Consider the following 22,936-nt stretch of genomic DNA (forward strand, 5'->3'; position numbering starts at 1 on the left):
TTAGTAAAAGACAATCTAACTTGTCTTACTTTAGGACATATATCGCAGTTATTAAAAAACAAACTACTCTTATTATCAAACATGTCCATCTTTCTAAGTACAGCCATAGAGACATGTCCAAGTCTTCTATGCCATACTGCACCATCATCACCCTTTGCAGTTGTCAAACTCTTTATTCGTGTAGGATCATCATGTCTTACTGTTCTTAAAACATCAGGCCATTGACTTTTTCACCAATCTCATTCACTCTCCCAGTAAAGAGATCCTGGAAAAGGAAGAAGTCAGGAAAAAATAGAGCACAACATTTCAACTCTCTTGTCAGTTTTGACACAGACAAGAGGTTGAACTTAAAGGCTGGCATACACAATACATTTTTAACTATGTCACCTCCTGTTAATTGACAGTTTCCTGATTGTGTTATAACTGCTAAGTCTCCAGCAGGAAATTGAACATTGAACATTTCCTTGATTCTTCACTACCAATCCATAATTCAATAACTTTTTATTGCTAACCATATGATTAATTGCACCACTATCTACTATTCATTTTGCATAAATGGATAGTAGATAAGGTCTACGTACACTCTACCCTTTCCAGACCCCACGTTGTGGGATTTCACTGGGTTGTTGTTGTTTATCTTGTTGCATTATTTTCTATATCACAGTATGAGTTAGCTGCAAATATACCTGTTATGTCTGCACTTGACTCACTAATTGTAGGCTTGTTCAACAAATGAAGGATTTGGTTGTATTGAAATGGTGTGAAGTAATGAGGAACTTGTGGTGTAGAACTTGATCCTTGAGTCTGCACATTTGGTCCTGAGACTGCAGCAACTGCATTTGCTCTCCTCTTGCCTTTGAAATCTGCAGGATATCCTAGCAATTTGTAGCACACCTCTTTAGTATGACCTCTCATATTTCAATTAGTACAAGGCTTCAGTTTGTAGCATTGATCTCTAGTGTGACCTCTCATGTCACAATAATCACAGTACAGATCTCCTTTCTTTGACCTCTGAAATGAATCAGGTCCTCCATGTCTTCCAGGTCATGACCATGAGCTGGTCCATTACCACCATGTTTTCTAGCTCTTTGACTCTCATCCTGTATGATCATTGCATATCGTTGAGGAAGAGGGACTTGCATATGGTATTCATCGACCTAGAAAAGGCTTACGATAAAGTTCCAAGAGAAATCCTATGGAGATGTTTGGAGGCTAAAGGTGTACCTGTAGCATACATTAGGGTGATCAAGGACATGTATGAGGAAGCCAAAACTAGAGTAAGGACAGTAGGAGGGGACTCAGAGCACTTTCCAGTTGTGATGGGGTTGCATCAAGGATCAGCTCTTAGTCCATTTTTATTTGCCTTGGTGATGGATAGATTGACGCGACAAATTCAAGGTGAGGTGCCATGGTGTATGCTTTTCGCGGACGACATAGTCCTGATCGATGAGACTCGTAGCAGAGTTAACGCTAAGCTGGAGGATTGGAGACATACCTTGGAGTCTAAAGGATTTAAGCTGAGTAGGACCAAGACAGAGTACTTAGACTGTAAGTTCAGTGAGACACCCCAGGAGGTTGGCGTGGAAGTTAGGCTTGGTGCTCAGGCCATCCAAAAGAAAAGTAGTTTCAAGTACCTTGGGTCTATCATGCAAGGCAGCGGGGAGATTGACGATGATGTCACACATCGTATTGGGGTAGGGTGGATGAAATGGAGGCTAGCTTCAGGAGTGCTATGTGACAAGAAGGTGCCACCACAACTGAAGGGCAAGTTCTACAGAGTGGTGGTTAGACCGGCTATGTTGTATGGGGCAGAGTGTTGGCCAGTTAAGATCTCTCACGTTCAAAAGATGAAAGTTGCCGAGATGAGAATGTTGAGATGGATGTGTGGGCACACTAGGAGCGACAGGATTAGAAATGAGGCTATTCGGGATAAGGTGGGAGTGGCCTCGGTGGAAGACAAGATGCGGGAAATGCGACTGAGATGGTTTGGGCATGTGAAGAGGAGAGACATAGATGCCCCAGTGCGGAGGTGTGAGAGGTTAGCCATGGATGGTTTCAGAAGAGGTAGGGGTAGGCCAAAGAAATATTGGGGAGAGGTGATTAGATAGGACATACGCAGTTACAGCTTACCGAGGACATGACCTTAGATAGGAAGGTGTGGAGGACCCACATTAGGGTAGAAGGCTAGTATATAAGTCTCGTTATCTTTCCTTATTAGTAGGCGCATTAGCGCATTATAATTTCTTGTGCTTTGATTTATGTTATTATTTGCTACTTTCTGTACTTTGATTACTCTATTTTATCTGTGCCGCTTTCGTGATTTGCATTTCCATATCGCTTTGAATTCCTTGATTATCCTGTTTTACTGTGTCGCTTGCATTATTTCATTGCAATATCGTTTTAAATCTTTTAACCTTATCTGACCCCCTTTTTATGCTTCTATTGAGCCGAGGGTCTCTCGGAAACAGCCATCCTACCTTGGTAGGAGTAAGGTCTGCGTACATTATACCCTCCCCAGACCCCAAGATGTGGGATTTCACTGGGTTGTTGTTGTTGTTGTACACCAGGTGATAGACTCATCAGAAGGATTTTGACTTCTAGCATGGGGATAGTTGTCATTTAAGCCCATGAGAAATTGGAGCAGTTTCTGCCTATGCATGCTTTCAATGTAATCTTTCCCCTTTTCACATTCACAAGGAGGGGGAATAATTGAATCATACTCATCCCCAAGATCTTTCAATTTGAATAGTATACAGAAACAGGAGAAACGCCTTGTGTTAATGTGACTATCTCTTTGTGAAGATGAAAAATTCGAGCCATGTTTACCTTATCGAATCTCTCCTTAAGATCCTCCCAAACTAGTGTTGCATTTGATCGAAACAATATACCACTAACCAATTCCTTACTCACATTACTCATAATCTAAGAGATTACTATTGCATTACACCTATCCCGAGCCGATTTCTCTGTATCAGCCCTATAATACTCCTTTTTAATGTTTCCATCGATAAATCCAATCTTATTCTTTGTTAACAAGTTCAATTCCATTGCACGACTCCATAGCATGTAATTCTCTATACGTGTGAGTTGTATATCAATCTTAACTTCTCCTGCAACATCAGAAGGCCCTAAGTATAGCGGGTGATTATGATCTATTTTAACTGCCATTGATGATGATAAAAAATTGAATGAGTCTCTCACTATAATTTGCGGAAAACTGAAGATAAAACTCCTAGATTCACTCTTCAATGCTCTGATACCATATTAAACATTCAATTCATTACATGATCATAATAGATTTAGAGTAATATGCTATGTTGATCTTAAGAGAAACAGTTATCAGATCGAATAGAGAGAATGAAAGGAATTGAGTACAAAGATTACAAGCTATGCATATATACACGTGAACTGCTATGCTAACCTCTAGCTAAAATATCTTCTAACTAACTGCCTATGACAGCCCATGCACAACTGACACCTTTCACATGCACACACGAATCAATTGGAGTAGTTGATCCTATGTGATATCTGCACCTGCTGCATATGTGCACTTCACTACATTGCTACTGCTGTGACATTGCTCAATAGTTAGCAAATCTCATTTAGATACTCGAATTAAAATTTGTACCAATTGAGCGGCGGTCTATTAGACACTTTAAATTCAAATTATGGAGAAAAAAAGTCCAAAGTGTTCTTCAGCGTCTATTAGGTAGTTAAGTTAACCAAATAAAATATGTCATCTCCTTTTAAGTATACACGTCAGCCTCAATTGGAATAGACCTGAGATTTTACGGCTTATTAAGGCAAATGCATATAATTAAAGGAGGTGATGTATTTTATGTGTTTAACTTATCTACGTAATGAACGTTGAGAATATGCGTAAATTTTGTTTCAAAATTTGAACTGTAAATGTCTAATCGGAATATTTTATTATGTGTTTATGTACTAAATTGGAACAAGTCTTTATTCGAGTGTCTAAATAAAATTTACTGGTCGATGTATTACGCCTATAATAAACTTTGTTGGTGAATGCGTCAAAACTTACCATATGTCCCTCGCCGGAAAACAAACGAAATCTCTATATGTTGATGGTAACGTGCGATAACCTTAGAGTCGTACTCCCTCGTCCCGTAATATTTGTCCACGTTACTAAAAATATTTGTCCCAAATTACTTGTCAATTTACAAAACCAAGAGAACTAATTAAATTTTTTCCATCTTACCCTTAATATTTCTTGAAAATATAGTGCAATTTATTGTATAGAGATAAGGGTAAGAATATAAAAATATATCTTTTATTTATTTATGATTTCTTAAGGAACATGTAAAGAGGAAAGTGAACAAGTAATATGATTTCGTCGTGTGACTACTTCTTTGTATTTTAGTTCCTCTTAAAGAAAATCCTGATTACTCGGTCGGGAGCCCGTCGACACTTAGAATCAATCTGCAATGTGTTATTAATTTTAGAATCAATCTGCAATATGTGTTATTAATTTATAATAAGTTCGATTTTCACTATTCCCTTGTTACATTTCCTTTCCCTTTCTCACATATGTAATAGGAAATAAAATAAAGAAAGTATTGTAGAACAAAATAGTTCTAAATTTTGAAGGAAAAAAAAAACGATTTCTTAATTTTGGAGGACTAGTAATTCGTAACGTATGTGAACAAGTCTTGTATTACGATATCCGGCAGCCCATTTCCTTGTGATGGAATATTTTTTACTGGATAATTTAGGGACAAAACCTTAAATATGTATATAGTATAATAGATGTCCTTTTAATGAAAAAAAAAAAAAAAGCACATTCACCAATTGGTCAAAGCAATATGTTTTCCGTTTGTAATTTATCCATTAACATAAAAAATTAAGATTGAGTGTTGTAGAATGTAAAATATAAAGTAATTAAGCAATTAATTTAAACTCCTCCAAAACAACCTGAATGAAAACTATTGTTGATTAAGACTTTGTGATCATTTCGTCAATAAGGACCTATTTATTAATAGTAAGTATACCATGAAGGGCAATTCGCTTTTGCGGTGGTCTTTAAATTTTGCCCCTCATATTTGAAATCTTTAAATTTTGCCCTTTGGCTAAAATTCATAGGTTCCAGATTCGAACCCCCACACAGTCAAAATTTTAAAAAAAAATCACAAGGCAGAGTTTAAATTTCGCTATCCCCCACTGGCATACACTTGTGAAGGAATTACCAAAGTTATGCCGGACCCGGCATACTTATGTCTTATGGGCAGACTTGGCATAAGCATGTCAGGTCGGGCATAACTTTGGTAATTCCTTCACAAGTTAAAATTTGCCCATAAGTATGCCTCCACCGGCATAAACTTGTTAAGGAATTACCAAAGTTATGCCGGACCCGGCATACTTATGCCAAGTCTGCCCATAAGGCATGAGTATGCCGGGTCCGGCATAAATTTGGTAATTCCTTAACAAGTGTATGCCGGGTCCGGCAAACACGCGACCCAAACCTTGCCTTGCAATTTTTTTTAAAAAAATTTATGCTTGAGCGGCGAACTCAGAACCTCATGATTTCTGCGTGAACGCTCAGAGTTGCAATGCAAAGGGCAAAAGTTAAAGACCAGCAATATGAGGGGCATAATTTAAAGACCACAAATATGAGGGGCAAAATTTAAAGACCACCCCAAAAGAAGGGCAATATGAAGGGTTCATTGCTTCCTTTTAAAAAGTCCAAATGTCAACATTTGAAAGAATAACCACTTAGATGGAATCATTTATTGTATGCCTACTCAGTGGCGGAGTCAGAATTTTCGCCGAGATGGTTCAAAATATAAAAAATGGTAAACATACGAAGAAGCCTAAGGGGTTTTTTTTTTTTTTTCCCACCCATTTAGGAGGATTTATAGTGTTTCCACACTTCCCCTCCAGTGTGACTCGAACCCAGGACCTACCGGCCGTGGGTGGAGGTGCTTAACCACTGAGCCATCCCTCACTTGTCTAAGGGGGTTTAACGTCTACTATAAATACATAAAAAATAATTTAAACTTTGTAAAAATAGTGTTTTTTTCTGTCGAGGGGGTTCGGATGAACACCTTCGACATAGTGTGGCTCCGCCACTGTGCCTACTTAGATGGAATCATTTATTGTATGGTCTTCAACATTTGAAAGAATACCCACTTAGCTGGAATCATTTATTGTATGCCTACTTCGATGGAATCATTTATTGTATGGTCTTCAACATTTGAAAGAATACCCACTTAGCTGGAATCATTTATTGTATGCCTACTTATATGGAATCATTTATTGTATGCCTACTTAGATGGAATCATTTATTGTATGGTCTTTTAGTTTTTGCCCCTCAAAATGTTGGTCCGTAATTTTTGCCCTTCGCGTTGTAATTCTGAGCTTCGCATAGAAATCATGAAGTTCTGGGTTCGAACTCCCGCTGAGGCATAAATTAAAAAAAAAAATGGCAAAGCAAGGCTTGGGTCGCGCGTATGCCAGACCCGACATACACTTCTTAAGGAATAACTAAAGTTATGCCGGACCCAGCATAACTATAAGTTCCGCCTTATAAGGAAAAGTTTGCGCCTTAAGAAAAAGCTCCGCCTTACGGGCATACTTTTAGTTATGCCTTAACTAAAAATCTGCCCCATAAGGCATAATTAAAAGTATGCCCTATAAGGCGGAACTTTTCCTTAAGGCGTAACTAAAAGTTTATCTTGTAAGGCAAAGTCTATGTCTTATGGGGCATACTTTTAGTTGTGCCTTAACTAAAAGTTTGCCCCATAAGGAATAACTAAACTATGTCTTAAGGAAAAGTTCTGCCTTATGGGCAGACTTTTAGTTAAGGCTTAACTAAAAGTTTGCCCATAAGGCATAAGTGTTGACACCCAATTTTGTCCCACCTTTTCTCCGAAATACCTATTTATGCTTCTAATATTTTTGGAAAAAATTAAAAAAAAAACATATATATTTATATTTTACTATAATTACTAGCATCTTATCAATACCGGCGTTTCATTATTCTATTACAGTTACTAGCCATCATTATCATTATTATTATTATTATTATTATTATTATTATTATTATTATTATTATTTATTACTATTATTATAATTCACAGCTTTTATCATTTTCGACATTTTACCAGCTTACGCACACGCATCGCATTTATCTTTGCATAATTAAATAATAGTATTTATTTTACTGTGGATTTTTGAAATATTATTACACGGCTATTACAACGCCATTTTTTATCTGAGCATTAATGATTGCATATTTCATATTGAGCAATATTTTAACACAAGTTATATATACAGGCTTTTTATTTAAATTTAGAAGCCAAACTATTTCATGCACTCAGTCCGTATTTTTGATTTATCGGATCCCAAATCAAAGCCCAATCAATTCATAAATATTTCTTGACCAGCCCATACTTTTTATCTCAATTTTTAGACCAGTCCATGTTTTAATTCACTAGTCCATCCTTTTAGAACCCAGTCTAAAATTGACCCGGTCCACGGATGGACCGGGTCCGATACATTTTCATCAAAATAAGGGTTTCCCCTCATTTTTTCCGCCTTCCGCCTCTTCTTCTTCCTTTTTCCTCTGTCTCTTCTCCTCCCAAAACCCTAGCCGCCCCTCTCTTTTTCTTTCGCCTCACGCCGCCCCCACTCTCCCTTGTTCCCTCCTTCTTCTCCGCTCCCCACTCACCCTTGTCCCCCACTTTTCTCTCTCTCCCGCTCCTCCTTCCCCTTTTTCAATACAAAACGACGAAAACAAAAACCTATAAAGTACAGTAAACAACAACAACAAGAAAAAAAAAGGAGGAGGACAGAGAGAAAAACACGAAAAAAAGGGATAGAAACGGAAAACCCCAAGAACAGTTTCACTTTTGATTGGGGAAACCCCAGGAATAACTTGTTTTAGCCGTCAAAATCCCCCTAGAAATTAGGTTTTAGATTCGTTTAAACCCTAAGAAATCCCCTCCACGAACGACATTAGTTTTTTAGCAGTATTACCCGATATCGAGTCGAAGTCCACATCACTGTGTTCTGTTATTCCCTTGGCATCTGTTTTGGGTTCAGGGGTGTATAAAATTTGGGATTTTAGTATTTTGAAGTATATTTGAAGTGTTCGAGGTTAGATCGGAACCTTCGCTCCACTTCGCTGCATCCGAAGAAGGTAAACCCCTTTCCTTAACTATTTCTGTTTGTTCGAATTGTTGTTTATACTATTTAGGCTATGTGTTTAATCCCATATTAGTAGTAAATTTGATTGGGATAATTTTGTTGTTTGTTAGAGTTACAGTAGTAAGCATGATTAGGATTAAGTTATATTAGTTTGTTTAGTTATAATTATAGTAGTAAGCAGGATTAGTGGTTAAATATTTTATGCATACATTGCTTAACTAGAGTTATTGTTTAGATGTTATGTAATGAGCATGATTAGGGTAAAGACATGCTAATAGAATTGTTTGTTTGACTAAATTATTAGAATGTTAAATAAGCTTGACTGGGAGTCCTTAGAATGTTGTTTAATCAAATGCTTTCATTAAATGCTCATTTAAGTAGCTTGTCTATCGATTAATTGGACCCTGTTTGATTTAAAGCATTTGTTAGTTTTCGGTTAGCATGTTTTTCCAGTTGACAATGTTTGAACAAGTTTAGATGTGAAGTTTGTTAACTTAAGAATCTGGTGTGCACATATGATTCATGTTAAAGGCAGTATAATATGTTAGTCCTTCTGTATTGATATTGGGTATCCCATCTATGTGTTCGTTTTGAACTGGTTTGGTTTTCCTGTAATTTGCTAGCCCTGCTCTGTTTATCTTAGATTGGCAGTTTAAAATATGTTGATATGTCAGCAAATTAGTTAAGTCATTCCAGTTATGTAGTTAAAACATATCTTATATGATTTATGTGGTTTATGTGTAAGGATGATTTAGTTAGCATAACCCCCTTGGAAACATATCTTATGAGTCTTTTGTAGTTTGGCATAACCCCTTGGAAATTCATTGGTACCTGTTTCTGTTCACTTGTTTTTTATTGGTTTCAGTCATCTATAATTTGCAGAAAACAGATTTAGTATGATTTGACACATTATTAGTACAGTTAGTAAATCTTGCTTGGTGTAGAGATCTCTTGGGATTGCCATGTTATTGCTGTTAGTGGGATCATGATTCAGTCCAGTTGTCATACATCATTCTAAGTTGTTGTTTTTTTGTGGTTAAATTTGTATGATGAGTTATCTGCAATGTTGTAGCCTACTTGATCAAAATCTCTTGCATAATACCTAGGACTGTAGTTGTTTTGCTGGTATCATGTTGCAACCTTCCATGCCTACTGTATTTTTGAGTTTGGAACTATTATAGTTAAAGGACTAGTGGGTACTTTTTGGAGTAGATAAACAATCGATGGCTGTTTCTAACTTTCAAAATGGACACTAGATTATTGTAATTCTGAGTCAGGTTATTATAATACTCTCGGGCTGTCTCCTTATTTTGTTGTTATCTGGCAGTTTGCTTATAGGTCTAATCCTTGATGTTTCTTTTTAAATTGAATACAGTCTGTCATGATATGACCCTTGTTTGCTATCCTCTTCCTGTCATTTCTTTTAAGAGATCTGAAAAATACAAACATGAACTGGTTGACTTCATCTCACAGCTTGTTCTAAATTTTGTCCAAGTTCAGATAAAAGGTCCTAATATAGTTTGCTTTGAATTGGATATTTATTCCCTTCGTATCTGAAATATTCCTTTGGGTATCTCTCTTGGTTTGCTTCTACTCCCCTGCTTGCTTTAGTCTCATTTTCTACGCAAACATGAGTTGTTGATATGTGTTTAGCCACTTAGTGTTTGCTTGGTGTTGCTGTTGGCAAGAAACTATCTTCAGCTGTTTTAGTTTGTTTGTTTACTATGGCAACTGATAAAAAACTGCATTTAACATTCAAATTGGTTTGCTGGCATACAGTTGGGTATGAAGCCATGCCCAGTTATTAAGTTTGTCCTGTGTGAGTGTTGCAGTTAGTGTAAAAATAATACTCAAAAGAGCACAATTTGCTTATTCAGTGGAGACTGTAGTCACAGTTCAAAGAGTTACGGGCTGATATTTGATTGATCCTTTTGTTAACAGTGCATGGTTAAAATATGATGCCTATCTCGTCAAATAAAAATGTTCAAATCTCTGTCTAGGCACTACCACTACCAAATCCTGATATTAGTTTTGCATCTGCGTTTGCTCGAGTTCATACGCACACGAATTGCATTTGATAAACCCCATACAATCATATGAAACAACTAAGTGTACCACCTCATATATATATATATATATATATATATATACTTGTTCAAATCTGGATAAACTGTTGACATTCTAATGTGTCCTATGGAGCATGTTAGGGTGTGTTTTGCTACATTGCAAGCATGTTAGGTTGGCTGTGCATATGTACGTATGAGATATACATTAACTATACATGACATATACATAATTTGCTTTGAGTGTATATCTTATGTGTTTGATCTTATTCGTTTGATTATATTCTAATCCTTTTCTCTCGTTCTTGTGCATGACCATCGCGTACGAGTCCAATGGACTCGTCATTCCTGCATTCGCTGTTGGGCTAAAAGCCCAACTCAGATCTCGAGTCAGCTCCCTGATCAGCCCAATCCGCAGCAAAAAAAAAAACTCGAAGAAAGGAAAGATGAAAATTTTGGGCCAAGGCCCAATAGCGGACAGTTCCCAAAAAAAATGGGCTGGCCCATTCGATAGTTATTTATCTCTTTCATTTTATTTTTTGTGCATATTAATTTGTATTATGCAACTAACCCTTTACTTTGTTTTGTTTTTTTTCTTAATTTAGATAAGTCCCAATGAATTAATAGATTTAGTTTTAATAGTGGGAAGTTTAGTTTAAGGAAAACTAACAATTAATCCCATAAGTTATGCTTTTCTTCTCATGCTTTTATCTTATTGAAATAATCAATTTGCAAAATAACATGATTATATATTTTAAGTAAAGGGAACCACATTTTATCATAAACATTTCAAAGCGTCACTAATACGCAATTATCAATATATTTTATAAATAACCTTTCAAATTTGAATCAATCATGCATATTTTAGCTAAGCATAATTATCATAGTTAATAAGAAATGATAAAGAAAACTCACTTCCTTTGATTTCTCTTTATAAGCTTAGATTCTTTACATTGCTATAATCAAATAATATAATTTATTCAAAAATTCAAAATTATCCAAATCTCTTCTCAACAGCTATTATTTATGGGCAAATTATCATATTTTATACGAATCTTATGTTAAACAGCATTTTTAAAAGTTTAATCATATTTATAAGTCTTCTTTAAATGACATTTTTATCTTAACAATGCTTGTAAGTTTTAATTCATGCAAATTATCACATTTCCTATAAATCTTAGTAAATCTTATCTTTTATTCAAGGCTTTATCAATATTTTCAAGTCTCATTTAATTTTTCGGAATTTTCTTTTACGCACGCTTTTCTACAAGTATTATTTCAAACAATATCATTATTACTTCCATTTAAAGTCTTAGCGATATTTATAAGTCCTATTCTAAAGAATGGCATTTCAAGTTTTCTTTTATATTAAATTTTTGTAAATCTTATTTTCACTAATATTACTTTCCTTTTAAAACGTTAGCAACATTTGCGAACCATTTTAAAATTTAAACATTATATTTACACCTCAATTAATTAACCTAAGTTTGGTCGGATAACCGTAAGTTAACGGATTCTAAAGGATGCCTAACCCCTTTCCTTTAGGATAATATAGAGCTCTTACCTAGAATCACACTGGTTAAGCAGACTATTAACGGAGGTTTAGTTTTAACTTTACTTTAGTTAACATTTAGATGTCCTAATTCATCGTTAAATTAATTAGGTGGCGACTCCTTAAAACAAGCAATATAGGAATCTCCAATATGTTGTACTCCGCTTCAACTCCCAGGTTAAAATGGGGGTATAACAATAAGTATATAACTTTGGTTATTCCTTAACAAGTGTATGCCCGGTCCAGCATACACGCGACCCAAATCTTGTCTTCCGATTTTTTTTTTTAATTTATGCCTGAGCAGGGGTTCGAACCCAGAACCTCAGGTATAAGACCATTTTTCAAGCGAAGGACAAAACTTAAAGACCACAAATATGAGGGGCAATATTTAAAGACCAACCCAAAAGAAGGGCAATCTGTGCAATTTTTTGTTTTATCTTTTGGGCATTGAGCATATGCTTGCTTCATCCTAATTGAGGTAGGATCATTTTTTTTCCATGCTTTTCTACGGTGTCTGACATTAGGGCCTCAACTACATTGAATTTGCGCCGCATTAGAGGCCATTTAAGGAAGAAATGCTCTCTAATAAGATTTTTTTCATATGCAGCACCCGAACCCGAAACCTGTCCATCGCACCACAATCGTTATTGCTTGTTCTTTATGAGCAGCAATTTTGAGAGATATTGTTTCTTTCTTCTTCTTTTTCCCACCCACTTGATACCATGTGGCCTTATTAGGGCACCAATTAATCCAAATTCACATTACATAGATGTTTATTAAAAGGAAACACTCTCTAACAAGATGTTTTTTATACCAAAACTAGAATTCGAAAGTTTTAATTAATGGTGGAAATGGTGGATGGATCTCATCATAACCTTTGGTACATGTGACAAGTTGTCAAAATAACAAATCAATAACTTTGTGATTTGTTTTGTCATATACCCTAAGCCTATATACACAAAAATGTGCATACATTATCGTCGAGATAATCTTTCATTTTCCTTGTAGCATCTAGACATGAAAAATTATTTGTTTAAATCCATAAAGTAAAACATAGTAGAATAGTAATTACTAGAAAATTGTAGTAGCAGCTGCTAAATGCTCTTACGCCCATGACAAGTAATGGAGTCATATGTACTCAACATTTTCAACGCTGAGCATAGAAATATATGTGACAAAACAGTAAACATATTTCAATATCCGGCAACAAAAAGTTCTCTCCCTGCTTTTTACAAGTCATATCAAATGAGAAGTCACAGGGGGAAAAAAAAATGTCCAGGGTGGGGAGTGGTAGCAGGCTTTCTATTTCAGCTGTACAATATCAAAATTGGTGGACATTGCAACAAAAACAGCAAAAATAAAGCCAGCATTTGGACAAAATATAACCCAGAAGAGGAGAGGAAAAAAAAAAAAGGTATACCCGCTCCATGCGCGAGGTGATCTTGAGTCTATGTGCAGTTTGAGTGTCTGGCTTTGCCAAGTCAATGATATCCTGCCTCAAACTGTTTATACGGCGTATAGAGATATTTCAGGCGACTTATATTAGATTGGCGAAAAGTCTAATGGCTAATAAAAAGCATAAGGATGAAAGACAGAGAAACCTTATCCATTCACCGGTTTCCCTTGCATGGCCTTCCACAGCACAGTATAAGCGATCAAGATTCTATAACGCCAATCCAAACATGCACTGTGCATCTTTTTCCTGAAATGTGCAGGGAATAGAAGAGAAAAGGAGAAGTGAAACAAGAAACAAGCATTAAACAACTTGTTGAAGAATTACACTTGATATCACCGAGAACGCCGCAAAAACTCATTAAGTCTCTTGGTTTTCTTTTTATCCATTCTTTTATTTTTTTCGGGAGGGAAGATGCATCGACGGGTTGGGCCCAACTACCTGCTACAGGAAAATGTAATCTGGCTAAGCAGTCTAGCCAACATTATCGCGCTCCTAGAGATATCTATTGCAATTCTAGATAGCTACTAGAGAAAACAAAACGACATCAATAGCTTTTTTTTTTTTTAATTTTGCTAACCGTGGTGTATGAGTCAGCTTGCGCGCGCCTCGACTACTTTCACGGGTACCTACTACCTCCCTCCAGCACAGGTACAGGGCTTGAATAGATGCGAAGAAACCACCTAGTGTTTTTTGCCTCGGCTGGGATTTGAAACTGAAACCTCAAGGTTCTTAAACCACTTCATTGGCCACTTGCGCATGCCCTTAGGTGCAATGGCTTCTTATTTGAGAACATCATGCTACAAATGATATGAAGTGGAAGAAATATGAGACTTTCAGAGGCAACTGGCTAGCTCAGAATTCTGCACTGTAAGGAGAGGGTGACTTGTTCAAAGACCTGAAGGAGAAAGTGGGCATGAAATTGGCTTAATGTTATTAGTTTCTACTGAGAAAAACATGAATAAGAGAGCTAAAACAGCAGACTTGGACAAATCTTAATTTACTAGAGCTAACTGGGCACAACCATATAGCTATAACAGGTGTCAGATTTATTTTCATATTTTCTTATTTAACTTTATTCAAGTTCAGTATGTCGCAGTAACCATGTAACAATTTCCCTTCCTTCATAAACCCTCAAGACAAATATCTGGTTCTACTTCAGAACATACAGTAGGGAAAATACGGTTTAATCCAATTTGTAGTCCGAAAATGTCAAAAGCATAAACGTGATATAGTAATGTGCATCAAGATTGATCACAGTTCACGCCAGATGGCACAGAAAATACTGACAATTTGTAAATCTAACAGTTTAATCATATAAAGACACTCAAAAGGTACAGGGATCCTTACTTGTCCTTGATAGTTTAAGCTCTCCAATTGCATAATTTTCTTTCGACTTCCACGAGTAGCGGTCGTCGTTGCATTCGAGCAACCCTTCCTCTGCCTTCTGCTCTTGTATCCTGGGGTTCCATTCAAAACTTAACGGCAAAATAGGATTTGCATGACATGTCATGACCCATAAGATGGAAATGAGTGAATCAGTGAAACAACTCAAACAGATTGTTAAAAGTTGCTTTAAGGAATGCACGTGACTTGTTTTATCTTTCTCCAAAATTTTAGATAAGACACCTAATAAAATTATTATTCCTATTCTATAGGAAACTGTTAGCAGTATTCTGATTTTTAGCATAACAAATAGGACTATTTCTGTTACGCTTATTTACCTGCATTCAGTTTGTATATTTAATAAGCTGGAGATCATTCAATAAAGTATGCATTTTTTTCACTGGTTCATAAACTCTTCTGGTTCTATATTTTCTTAATCCTTTTCCGCTGCTTTATTTTGGTTTCCCTTTACTGTGTTATTTTCCTTAACAATTCTAAAACCTACAATTGGTATCAGAGCTTTAAATCTTGAGGGACCTGTGTATGTGTGCATCTGTTAGATTCAAGGACGGAGAACCAAGTTTTTCTTCAATGGCACCACCAGCTTTCGATGGAGAAAATTATCAGATATGGGCTGTCAGAATGCAGACATATCTGGAAGCTTTGGATCTCTGGGAGGCTGTAGAAGATGAATACAAGATTACTCCCTTGCCAAACAATCCCACGATGGCTCAGATGAAAAATCACAAGGAGAGGAAAACCAGGAAATCAAAGGCATGCTTGTTTACTGCAGTTTCATCCACCATATTGACTCGTATTATGTCTCTAAAATCAGCAAAAGAGGTATGGGATTATCTCAAGACTGAGTATGAATGTGATGAAAGGATTCGAGGGATGCAAGTGTTGAATTTAGTACGTGAGTTTGAGCTGCAAAGGATGAAGGAAAATGAGACCATAAAGGAGTATTCTGACTGACTTCTTAACATAGCAAATCGAGTCAGATTATTGGGCTCCACTTTTACTGATTCAAGGATCATTGAAAAAATCCTTATAACAATACCTGAAAGATTTGAGGCTACCATTACAACTTTAGAAAATACTAAAGACTTATCCAAAATACAATAGCAGAGCTCTTAAGAGTTTTTCAAGCACAAGAGCAACGATGTGTTATGAGATAAGGAGTTGTTGAATGAGCCTTAACAGCCAAGAAGAAGAAGAAGAAGAAGAAGAAGCAACCAACTGATGGAGAAGGTGCAACACGTAATAACAAAGGCAAAGCAGGTAGTTCCAAAGGAAATTACCCTCCTTGTAAGAATTGTGGCAAGAATGGACACGCACCTTTCAAGTGTTGGAAAAGGCCTGATGCTAAGTGCAGTAAGTGCAATCAGTTAGGGTACGAAGCAATCATTTGCAAGAATAAAACTCAGCAGCAGGAAGCAGATGCTCGAGTTGTTAATGAACAGGAGCAGGATCAACTTTTTGTTGCATCATGTTTTGCAAGCAATGTTTCAAATGAGTCGTGGCTGATCGATAGCGGATGCACAAACCACATGACTTATGATAAAGAACTCTTCAAAGAATGGAAGCCTACTCAAGTTTCAAAGGTTAGAATAGGCCATGGTGGTCACATTCCAGCAAAAGGAATAGGAACCGTTGCAGTTGAGACACAATCAGGTACTAAAACAATATCTGATGTTCTTTATGTACCTGACTTGGACCAGAACTTGTTAAACGTTGGTCAGTTATTAGAAAATGGTTTCAAACTCAATTTCGAAGATAAATATTGCTTGATCAAGGATCCTTTGGGACAAGACTTGTTTAAATTCAAAATGAGAGGCAGAAGTTTCTCATTAGATCCACTTGAGGAAGAGCAGATGGTGTATTCAGAAAAAGAAAATGTTGCTGAGTTATGGCATAAGAGACTCGGGCACTATCACTATCAAGGTCTTGAAACAATGCAAAAAATGAAGCTAGTGGAGAACCTACCCTTCCTGGAAGAAAGTTCTACAGAATGTCGTGTCTGCCAATTTGGTAAACAACACGGAAAACCATTTCTTAAATCAAACTGGAGAGCCTCACAAAAGCTGCAGCTAGTTCACACTGATGTAGCTGGACCTCAAAGAACTCCATCATTACAAGGTAGCATCTATTACGTTCTTTTCATTGACGATTTTACAAGAATGTGCTGGATTTTTTTTTCTTGAAATTCAAGTCAGAGGTTGCTGGTGTGTTATGAAAATTCAAGAAACTGGTGGAAAATCAAAGTGATTGTAAGATTCAAGCTTTGAGGTCTGATAATGGAAAGGAATACACCTCAGCAGAATTTAATTCATTCTGCGAGGAAGCCGATATTGTGCATCAGCTTACAACACCATACACTCCGGAGCAAAATGGAGTAAGTGAAAGAAGAAATAGATCAATAATGGAGATGGACAAATGTATGTTACATGAAAAGGAGTTACCTAAAACGTTTTGGGCAGAGGCAGCCAACACAGCAATTTTTCTGCAAAATCGACTTCCAATGAAAGCTTTGGAACACAAAAATCCGTTTGAAGCTTGGTATGAGTATAAACCTTTACTGAGCTTTGTTAAAGTATTTGGTTGTGTATGCTTTGTGCATGTTCCATAGGTTAAGCATATCAAACTCGACAAGAAGGCAATTACAGGCAGTTTTGTGGGCTATAATTTAGTTTCTAAAGCCTATAAGGTGTATCATCCACAAACTGAAAAAATGTCGATCAGTAGAGACGTACATTTCAATGAGGATGACCAGTGGGACTAGAATGATTCAAAGAAAGGAGAAGGTCTTTTACAAGAACCAGAACACATTTCTCTCGGAGAGAAAACAGCAGATCGATGGCTAGATGAGTTGGTAGATGATCATCCAGTTAAAGGCACAAGGCTACTTTCAGACATTTATCAAAGATGTAATGTAGCAATTTTCGAACCTGCTAGCCATGAAGAAGCGCTAAAAGACCCAAAGTGGAAGAAAGCAATGAAGGAGGAGATCTTCGTGATTGAGAAAAATAAAACCTTGGTGTTAGTCGACAAGCCTGAAGGTAGAAAAGTCAATGGTGTCAGGGGCGTATGTAGCCTTATAAGTGAGGGTTCAATTGAACCCGTAACTTTCGACACGGAGCATAAATTTATATGTAAAAATTTATTAAAACTGCATTAAATAGTAGATATGAACCCATAACTTTTAAAATACAATGAGTTCAACTAAGAATCTTAAAAGACTGAACCCCTAAAGTTTAAATCCTAGATCCGCCTCTGATTGGTGTGAAATGGGTCTTCAGAACAAAGTTAAATGCAGATGGTTCCATCAACAAATACAAGGCCAGACTTGTAGTTAAAGGGGTATGCACAAATTTATGGTGTTGATTAGTCTGACACATTCTTGTCAGACTAATACAACAACAACAACAACAACAACATACCCAGTGAAACAACAACAACATTCTCTCCTGTTGCAAGATTAGACACAATAGAATGTTGCTCATAGTAGTAGCACAGAAGGAATGGAAGGTGTTCCAACTTGATGTCAAATCAGCTTTCTTAAATGGCATACTAGAGGAGGAAATATATGTCGAGCAGCCATCAGGATTTGTGAAACAAGGTGATGAAGATAAAGTTTATCTACTAAAAAAGGCTCTTTATGGCCTAAAACAAAAGCTAAGAGCCTGGTACAGCAAGAAATGTTGAAAAGAGCTTATCTGAATCCACCCTTTATGTAAAAACATAAAGAGAATGATATTCTTATTGTGTCTCTTTATGTTGATGATCTTTGGTGACAGGAAATAATACAAGGCTAGTTGAAGAGTTCAAAGAAGAAATAATGCAAGTTTTTAAAATGACAGATCTTGGTCTTATGGCCTATTTTCTTGGAATGGAGATCAAGCAAAGCAAAAATGAGGTGTTCATTTGCCAGAAGAAATATGCAAAGGAAATTCTGAAAACATTTCAAATGGAGGAATGCAAGTCGATGAGCACGCAGATGAATCGAAAAGAGAAACTTTGTAAAGAAGATGGAGCCAAGGAGGTTGATGAAGGTTATTACAGAAGCTTGATCGGATGCTTAATGTATCTCACTGCAACAAGGCCAGATATTCTATTTGCTATGAGTCTCTTATCTCGTTTTATGCATTGTGCAAGTGAAATGCATTTAAGAGCAGTAAAAAGAATATTAAGATATAATAAAGGTATTGTTGACTATAGTGTAAAGTTTGAGAAGTGTCAAAGCTTCAAGTTGTTTGGATTCTCGGATAGTGACTAGGCTGGATCCGTTGATGATATGAGAAGTACTTCTGGATTGTTTCAGCCTAGGTTCAGGAATCTTCTCATGGTCATCTAAGAAACAGGAAATTGTTTCACAATCCACTGCATAAGCAGAAGTCATAGCAGCAACAGCAGCAGTAAACCAAGTCTTATGGCTTAGAAAGATCTTGTGCGACTTACATATGGAACAGAAGGAAAGTACTGAGATTTTTGTCGACAACCAGGCAGCTATTGCAATCTCAAACAATCTAGTGTTTCATGGGAAGACCAAGCATTTCAACATCAAGCTCTATTTCTTGAGAGAAGTGCAGCAAAAGGGAGAAGTGATTCTAGTCTACTGCAAGGCTGAAAACCAGCAAGCAAGCCTGTTTACTAAGCCGCTTCCAGTCAGCAAGTTCGAGCTTCTAAGCGAGAGAATTGGAGTTTGCATTTCCTAAAGCAAGGAGCAGTGTTAAAAGTTGCTTTAAGGAATGCACGTGACTTGTTTTATCTTTCGCCAGATTTTTAGATAAGACTCCTAGTCAAATTAGTATTCCTATTCTATAGGAAACTGTTAGCAGTATTCTGATTTTTAGCATAGCAAATAGGACTGCTTCTGTTACGCTTATTTACCTGCGTTCAGTTTGTATATTGGCTATTTAATAAGCTGGAGATCATTCAATAAAGTATGCATTTTTTTCACTAGTTCATAAACTCTTCTTCTTCTATATTTTCTTAATCCTTTTCCACTGCTTTATTTTGGTTTCCCTTTGTTGTGTTATTTTCCTTAACAGTTCTAAAACCTACACAGATAAACCTTTTACTTGAAAATGATAGATAACCATTCCTTTTCAATAATTATCAAGCAATAAATCACCTCTTGTCTAAATGCCTGAATTAGAAAGGGAAAAGATGGTGATGAAGTTGATCAAAATCCACCAATCACTATCAAAAAGATTTCACGTGACTGGGCCATAAAAAAGAATCAAGTTCGCACGTGTGGAAGCGTGTTGAGGAAATAAGTAAACTTAAGCCAAAAGATTACCATTAGCTTCAGAGTCCAATATTTGACACTGGGAGGCTCGACGATACTCGGTGTTTAGGGAGAAAGAGAAATAAATTCAGATCAATGCATACTACTTCCAAAGCCCTTAGCTTCCTATACCAAGGAAAACTTGGGTTCAGATTCATTTAAGGATCTTGCTAAAAGTGAAAAGTGCTTCAGAGATTATTCCAAGCGACCTGCCTGATTTCATGAAGCCTATTAGATCTCATTACAAAAGGCTATCAAACAATTTAGTTCTTAAATACAAATAGAAGTTAAACTTATCAACCAACAACTAGCAGTGAAGTGAATGTAGCCTATATTTTGGTGTGTATCCGTCTCCCTGCACAAGGAACGACTGAGATGACATAAAGCAGAAAATCTTACCTCAGATATCAATCTAAATTAAGAAAGATTTCTGTCCTTCCCCTCAAATAATTGGGAGCATTTATTCTATACCTAATGAATATTTTAACTATGCATCATGAGGAAAAATGAACAATCATCTTACCTATTTAATCCAAGCTCGCATCCGCATGATCACAAATAAGGGAGAGGAAGAAAGCCGGCAAAGCAGCTAAAATAGCAAAGTTGATTCCATTTGCTCTAAGAATTTGATCTAGCTCCAGCATAGCCCTGTTTTCGACATACAGAGATCAGATCCGGAAACCAGAAGCACTTGAATTCCGAGGTGTTCCATCTTTAGGAAAAAGAAAAGTAGCACTAACTCACTCCTCAATATTAAGCTTCAGCTTCTGGACCTGTAATACAGAAATATATGTTAGATGCTAAAACTAGAAAGAACTAATCGGAAGAGAATGGAATATATTACCTGGATAAGAAGAGCACGAGCAAGCTCCCCGGATAAGAGATTTTGAATTGGATGCATCAGTTCCTTTTCATACCTAAACTTAAATCAGCTTGCGTGATATTAGCAATAAAATAATTTGCTTCAGACATGATCTACTAGCATATAGTCTAATATGCGCTTGATCCACATAAATTCAGCATACAGCATGGAGAGTTACCAGACTACTTGAAACCGCAAAGGATAGAGCTAGGATTATCATTTTGAGTTAAGAGTCCTTCCATGATATGAGACACTTCCAGTTGCTTAACTAAACATGACAAATACCTCAACCTAATTCTTTTTTACGGTACCCCACCCTTAAATCAAACCAAATGGTATGTTCTTCCTTGGGTTATCCTGCAATTTGTCAATATGGAAAAAACCCTCTTCCATCTCCAATGGAACATATTCAACCCCGTAACCAGCTCAAATGGCAAATACAATGACGAAGATATAGAGCAGATTCTTGATGTATTAAGCAGCACAAAGGAACTGGAACAATAATTGCTTCTAGAAGAGGATAAAGACCATTTAATAGTACTGGATAGTGTTTAGAAATTGGAGAAACTTTCCTACTTTAAAATGAAGCAAGATTCATTACAAGAACTCATACTACTCCCCTCTTCTATTACTAAAACATTGGCATTTTGAATCAAAACTACTAGATTAAAGACTACTTCAACGACTACAAGATTTACATGTATAATATGTTGGTCAGATTAACATTGACACCAGGTAAAAAGCAACACACCTGAGCCAAAAATGTAGCTCAATGGTATCTTAAGCTACGCAAGACAATTATCCTCTAGGATATGTATGAAGATGCCATACAATATGTGTGCTCCACCCCAGAACCATCCCCAACACAATCACAAATCAGTTGAACTGTGCCATTAATGAATGCATATGGTCCTCGCTCACATACCATGAAGTAAAGTTTTTGAGCATTTGATCCCTGACACTAAACATATTTTAAAAATTAGAACAAACAATTCGTAAATGAAATAAAGTTAGGATAGAACTTCAAGTCTGTCACTCTGAAAAAACTATCTACATAAGGTAAATAATGATGACTAACCTCTGCTTTAGATCGCCAAAATTCTAGGTTCTTTTGAGTTTTGGATATAGTGCAAACTTAGAAAGATATGCCCCATTATGTCCTCCACGACATCAAAAATTCTAAATGCCTCAGGTACAATCCTGTATATCATTCAAGTATGGACCTAATTAGAAACATTTCTCATGAAAAGCATATTCTTTCGGATTATCCTTGGACCCCGGTCAATATTAGATGTCTATGCTAAACTTGGTGATCTATTTTTGTTGCCCCTTTAAGCTTATGCAATATAATCATTCTTATCTCAGGAGAGAATTATGTATTGCCCCCACTTAAGTTATTATGTATTCACAAAGACGAGGTGATTTATATTTATTTTGAAACTTTATGTCAGCCCGAGGCCCTGATCATAAATGGGTTGTTTTTAATCACTCTGCGCATATGTTAAATAGTTTATTTAAGCGTTCATCTATCTTTCAGGAGCAGCTGTGTGATTTTCCAAGAGATCGATGTGAATTGTTTGCTACCAGGTAAACTTTGTATAAAAAAAATTATGGGTAAGAAATAAAATAAGCTGGGCTAACTGAAAACATCCCTTATTTTTTTATAACGGTAGTGTCGAGGCCAGCTTGCATGCACGTGGAATTAGACTAATTCTGCGGGTACCTGCTACTGTAACTGGGTTACTCAGACTAACTCAAAATATTGGAAATTATAGGTGAGGTTATGGAGTGTACGAATTACAACCATAGTGAGTAATGAGGAATTAACTACATCATGGAGTAAAGTAGTGGGAGCTATATTTGAGTAGTGGACATCCACACAGCTGAGCCAGGTTGCACGCACCTATATTAATTTCACTGATATATGTTAGCTTCCATCAAAACAGGTATTCGGTAATTATGTCCACCAAGATTTTAACACATGAGAAAAATCATTTAGTGTTTTTTCCTCCGCTAAGATTTGAACTTTAAGACCTCATGTTTTTCAATCCACCTCTCATTGAACATTAGGCCACACTCTTGCGTCTTTAAAAAATTATATACACACTCCTTAACTGTGCTACCAGGTAAACTTTGTACAAAAAAAAGTTATGGGAAAGAA

General features: G+C 36.4%; 1 pseudogene; it reads right to left on the reverse strand.

Annotated features, from left to right (window-relative positions):
* Positions 1-12,907: 12,907 nt before the first annotated feature.
* LOC132643792 (protein DGS1, mitochondrial-like) lies at positions 12,908-22,035 on the reverse strand (annotated as a pseudogene).
* Between the last annotated feature and the right edge of the window lie 901 nt (positions 22,036-22,936).

This window comes from Lycium barbarum, chromosome 6 (assembly GCF_019175385.1).
Source record: "Lycium barbarum isolate Lr01 chromosome 6, ASM1917538v2, whole genome shotgun sequence".
Classification (NCBI taxonomy): Eukaryota; Viridiplantae; Streptophyta; class Magnoliopsida; order Solanales; family Solanaceae; genus Lycium; species Lycium barbarum.